This window comes from Centroberyx affinis, unplaced genomic scaffold (assembly GCF_046629955.1).
Source record: "Centroberyx affinis isolate AG114_WGS23_722 - 3 ecotype Tasmania unplaced genomic scaffold, CSIRO-AGI_Caff_v1 ptg000529l_1, whole genome shotgun sequence".
In the NCBI taxonomy this organism is placed as follows: Eukaryota; Metazoa; Chordata; class Actinopteri; order Beryciformes; family Berycidae; genus Centroberyx; species Centroberyx affinis.
Window position 1 is genome coordinate 92,302 of NW_027279177.1, and position 6,000 is coordinate 98,301.

Genomic DNA, 6,000 nt, shown 5'->3' on the forward strand with positions numbered 1-6,000 from the left:
AATTGTGGTAGGGGGAGGAATGGATGGCTCCCACCCCTACCCCTCTACCTCATTCCCTCCAGGCTTAGGGAGCTGGCAAGGAAAGCATGCCATGGCTGAGGGCAAGGCTGACTCTGCTCTCCTCCCCTCCTCCTCCTATTGCCCAAGGCTGCCCCACATGACCCTGTGTGTGTGTGTGTGTGTGTGTGTGTGTGTGTGTGTGTGTGTGTGTGTGTGTGTGTGTGTGTGTGTGTGTGTGTGTGTGTGTGTGTGTGTGTGTGTGTGTGTGTGTGTGTGTGTGTGTGTGTGCGTGTGTGCGTGTGTGTGTGTGCCTGCCTGCCTGGCTTGTTTTTAGACACATGGAAGCGGCCTTGGCCATAGCCTTTGTTGTGTGTGTTTTTATGTTGTATATGTGTGTGCATGAATCTATTCCTGAATCTCATAAGTGGTAATAAGTGAGAACCTTTGCTTGTGCTTATGTATGTGGAAGTGTGTGTGTGTGTGTGTGTGTGTATGTGTGTGTGTGTGTGTGTGTGTGTGCTCACGCTCCCTCAGCTGGTGGGAGGGGAATGTTTAAATTTTGCAGGGTGGCCGGGCAGCCTGTACCCCTGATTGGAATGGAAAATGACCCGGAGCCTTTAGCTGTGCAGTTCAGGCCTGGCACACACACACACACACACACGCACACACACACACAGGAGGCGTGTCAGTGAGCAAGGGGAGGGAAAAGAAAAGAGCCTTTAAGCTGTCACCACTTCGGCCCTGTGGCCCTAATCTCTGGTGGCATCCTCTCAATACAGGCCCACCATGTTAGTAAGCACAACTAGTCCACCTCAGCTTATACACACACACACACACACACACACACACACACACACACACACACACACACACATACACTCATTAAGATGCAGCTAGAAGGGGACTGGAATGACTGGTCTGAAGATTATGGAAGTAGAAAGAATTGCTCAAGTATATTTAAGAGGTTTTTGTCTTTAGAATCACAGTAAGGGTTAAAAGTGTGTTTTTGTTGTTGTTTTTCTTTAATCTGTAGCCTAATTGTTGGCTTGCATCTCCTCTCTTAAGTAGTCGGTTGCAAGCAGTTCAAATGAGGTAAAAGAGGTTGTTGTTATTTTTGTGCATCTCTTACCCCTTGTATACACACACACACGCACGTTAACGCACACACCAGCCCGTGTTTCCCTGCAGATCCCAGGGACTTTATGTGAATGAGTGTTTGTGGAGCAGAAAGATGTCATTTGCTCGGTGGCACAGGAAACACACGCTCCCCTCGGACCGTTGTAGTCAGTCATGGTTTGTCTCTGTCTGTTTGTCTATCTCTGTCATAGATACACACACACACACACACACACACACACACAGGTAGCGATTTAGACACACTTGGGCCTCTTCGCTGTCAACGCGGTAAAGAAAGTTCATTCTGTTCAGCACTTTATTTCCCAGCGGGTCCTGAACTGGCAACTGTGAGGAGTTGAGCGTGATGTTGCTAACTATTAGAGGTTAGGCTGTGTTTGGAGCCCTTGGCTTCACCGGGGTGTTCATGTTTCAACTGCACATTTCTCCAGGCTGTGTTTCAAGGACTTTCCCCTCGCTGGGAATTTTCTACCAAATTCTTCCTCTTACTCCGCTTCTCCTGTCTGTCTGTCTGCCTCTCTCTCACACACACACTCTCTCTCTCTCTCTCACACTCTCTCTCTCTCTCTCTCTCTCTCTCCCCCTTACTCTTCTTTCTCCGTTTTGGGGTGGTTGCCAGGATTTAGTCTGCAGCTCTCTCCAAGAGTCTCCCCGGTCTTTCCTCACCATGCTCTGAGAGGAGGGTGAGACCCCTTTGCGGAAAAGCGTTAGTGTGTGTGTGTGTGTGTGTGTGTGTGTGTGTGTGTGTCTTTTACACAGAAGAGGGACAAGAGAAAATAAGAGGAAAATGACGGAGATGATGATTTATTAGTGATTTGTTGCTGAAGGTTTCTTGCAGGCTGCTTGCTGTATGCCCAAAACCACCTTTTCTTCCTAATGTACACACACACACACACACACACACACACACACACACACACACACAAACCTAACCCTCTGCTGTTTTTCTTTTTCTTTTACAACTGCTGCATTAAGTGAGTATGGAAACAACAGGGAACTGGCTTCTGTAAAAGAGAGGGGCAGAGGCCAAGGAACATCTCTCCATTTCACTATCCCCCATCGCCCACAAGGTTCAGTTGGAGTCTGGTTTTTAATGTAATTTATTATTTTTATTTTTATTTTGTAGACTGCATGATAATTTAGTGTGCCGAATTTCTAAGAAATGAAAACATGCCCTTTTCCATCCCAAAACAAAGCAGGGTTTCAAGGGTAGCTCGTCTCTTTGTTAGCTGCTGTGCTGATTTAGAGGAAAAACAGCTTGGTCACAGGCCAGAGATGATTTTCATTGTTGACCATGTGGATCATTCTCTGTGCCTGCGCTCCAGCCCTGAACTCAAATCATCACACACCCCGAGAGTTCAAAAAGGAAATATTGTTTTCTCTTCTTTTCCCCCAAATTAAATGATTCAACAGCAACTCAAACAAAGGAATTGAATGGTGTGCTTAGAAAATATACTCAATAGAAAATATAGAAACATTTTTATTTTTTATTTATTTATTTTTTTCAATGTGTGATATTTATCAGCAGCATGAATTCAAGAATGGGTGTTGTAAGGGCTGTTGTTTGAACTCTGCTGGAGTGGGTCAGACGGTGAAAACCAAGTGTAAATGAAGACATTCAACAGCAGTGAAGTGTTTGCAAAGTGTACAAGGTTTAACAAGTCTGACATTGAAAGATGGGTTAGAGTGTTGTTTTTTTAATAGTCACAGTTTTAAAGGCCACCTCTAGCTCACCTCTAAGTTGTGACATATTCTAAGGAAAGCAAAGTATTTGGAGCAGTACAAGGACAGTGCACCCGATGAAAGCCAGACAGTTATTTAGTTTTCAACTAGAGACTGTAAAGCGAGTGTGAAGTTCCTAAAGTCTAACTTTCCTGTAACAATGTCAAATTTAGACGCTTCATAGCATACAAAGAACGAGTAGAATTCCTTGGAAATTATCGTTCCTGTGATAGTTTCAAAGACAGTGAATTTCAGCCTCACGGTCATGTTCTGTTCATTGTTCAGCAAATTCAGCTCGCTAAAGTTTTTTTTTTTCTTTGCCTTTCTTTCTCTCTCTCTGTAGCTCTCTTGCCCTCTCTGTCTTAAATGTACGTCTGTATGAGTCAGTGCTCATGTAGCTGTGTGTAGAGTATAGATACCACCTTGTGCTTTGCTTTCTCTTTGCTACAGTGTGTTTTCTGGGCATGTTTCATTGTACTTCCATCAAAATAACCAAATAGTTGGATTTGAGTAACTAAATAAGGCTATGTGCTTGTTAATGGCGTTAGATGTAACTGTTTTCCTGCTTGTAGATGATGTTTTGATGCATCACATGGTATTAGAGCTACCAGCTGATGCAAATGATGAACCCTTTCCAATTCAAGAGATCAGTTAAGAGTTAATTTAGGCCTCCACGCTCGTTATTTGGGATGCAAATCGCCTGCTGCTAATCAGCATCCCATCACTCAGCATATCTGATGCCCTCTCTCACCAGTGGTGTTGTCTGGCAGGGGGATTACTCAAAGCCAGCAGTCGGTGTCCGTGCCCTCACATCCCACCTTATCCCCCCGCCTCCTCCAAAAAGGCTATGATCCGTCTGTAATCTACGCCTGCCCAGCCTGTGTTTGGGTGAGGAGCCCAGAAGCCCGTTAACCAGACACAACCTATTAAGCCGCATGCAGCTCGCCTATGACTGAGAGGCCAGAGGCTTTCACACACTAAGCTGAACCGAACAGAATTCAAAGCCGGCTTTAAATAGAAAATGGAACAGAACACTCAATAGATCAAGCAATAGAATACTGCGTCTGTTGCCTTAATATTGTGTGATTGTATTTTTCTAATATGTAAAAAGAAAAGCCTATTTTATATTTCCTTGGTAGCAACTGCTGCATCTGCTGTAGCCTCCATGGGGCTTCCTGTCCGTGTTTCCCAAATACTCTGAATATCAAAACGGAAAGGAAGGGAAAGGTGGGAAAAAGCAGAGTGTTCAGAGACTGTTGGTGAAGGAGAGAGAAGGCTTTTAGCATGTTCACATGTCTGGCTAGTCTTTTGTTTTCCAGCATCTGATGCCTCTCTGCTTGCTGCTTTGGTGCTTCGGTTGGTTGGCGGTGTTGTTTTTGCTGTGGTTTTTAGTCGCTAGCTAGCAGCTCCCTGTGGATGTGTGATGCCATGCCCCTGGCTGCAGTTCACACACTCGCTCTGCCTCTCTTTTTCAGGCAGTGAGGGGAAGAGCGAGCGAGAGGGAGAGAGAGAGAGGGAGAGGATGTTTACCATGCTGTGGAGCTGCCTGCTTCCCAGCTTGTCTGCCTCAGCTCCAGCCCCAGACCAGAAAAAGAGAGAGCAAGAGAGAGAGAGAGAGAGAGAGAGAGATAGAGACATAGGGGGAGGGGGCATGGCATCTTTCCCTCCCTCCCTCCTTCTCTTTTGCTCCGATTTTCCCCTCCTCCACTCTCGCTTTTATATTTCTTGTCTTCGCCTGCCCTCTAAAGGCCAAAGGGCTTTGCGCTGTGTGTGTGTGTGTGTGTGTGTGTGTGTGTGTGTGTGTGTGTGTGTGTGTGTGTGTGTGTGTGTGTGTGTGTGTGTGTGTGTGTGTGTGTGTGTGTGTGTGTGTGTGTGTGTGTGTGTGTGTGTGTGTGTGTGTGTGTGTGTGTGTGTGTGTGTGTGTGTGTGTGTGTGTGTGTGTGTGTGTGTGTGTGTGTGTGTGTGTGTGTGTGTGTGTGTGTGTGTGAGAGAGAGAGAGTGTGTGTGTAGTAGTCAGACTGCATCTGGCTGGTGCATGAGGCAGTGGCTTTTGCTCGGCATGTGAATTCCCTCCCTGCGCCGTTGCTTCAGAGCTCAAGTCTTAGTGGGACATTCTCGCATGCATGTGCGTGCATGAACACACACGCATACACACACACACACACACACACACACACACACAGGATGCCGTAATTACCCTGTGCTCTCATGTAATCCCCCAGGTGTTGTATTTATCTCCACAGCAGCATATCTGACACCCAGCGCCAATACCTGGACTCACTTCAGTTGCTCTCCCTGATACCGGAGCCAGCACCAGAACCATACTATTCCCCAGCCACTAGTCTCCATAATAGTGAATGTGTCTGTGTCTGTGTGTGTGTTTGTCTGCATATATTCATCCATGTCTCTGTTTGTGGCCAACATGCGCACACATAGTCAATTTGGTTAAACAGTACACAATGCTGTTTTTATGTCCTTCTGTGAGAAAATGTGTATTTTAGCACCCGTGTTTATGACCTGTACTGTATGTTTGTAGTGAAGTAATGCAGTGGATTGCGTGGTAGGACAGTGACTGGGTAAGTGTATATTGTATTTCATGGCCCATTATGGAAAAAAAATAAGAAGCCCCTGATTGTATTGTCCAGTAGGTGGGAGCTAGATGTGTAGACAGGGAGCGAAACGCAGAGAAAATAAGAGATAAGTAAAAGAGACAGGCAGAAAGGCTTGGTGGAAATAAAAGAGGGAGAGTCAGGCAGGTAAATATGCAGATGTGACAAATGGTAGACTTCCAGAGACGGGTACACAACGACACACGCAGTTAGCTTTCAGGCAAACAGATCCACAGTCAAACAGACAGGCGCGCAGTCAGTCGCGCAGGCTTTCAGGCAAGCCGATAGACAGATCCGGAGCCAGGCAGAGCCCAGAGCCCTGCTGCAGGGGGCCCTCTCCTCCCCACACCAGAGTCATCCCCCTTGTCGGAGCCTGTCTGTCAGCCCGGCTGACACGGCGACGGCAGGGAGCGTGGCAGAACTCCACCTCTCGCTCTCTCGCATTTCTTTCTCCTCCTCGTTCGCTCTCTCTCTCGCTGATGACTCACATCTTGCGTGTGGGGGGTTGAGAAGGGTGAGCGAAGGGAAAGCTAAG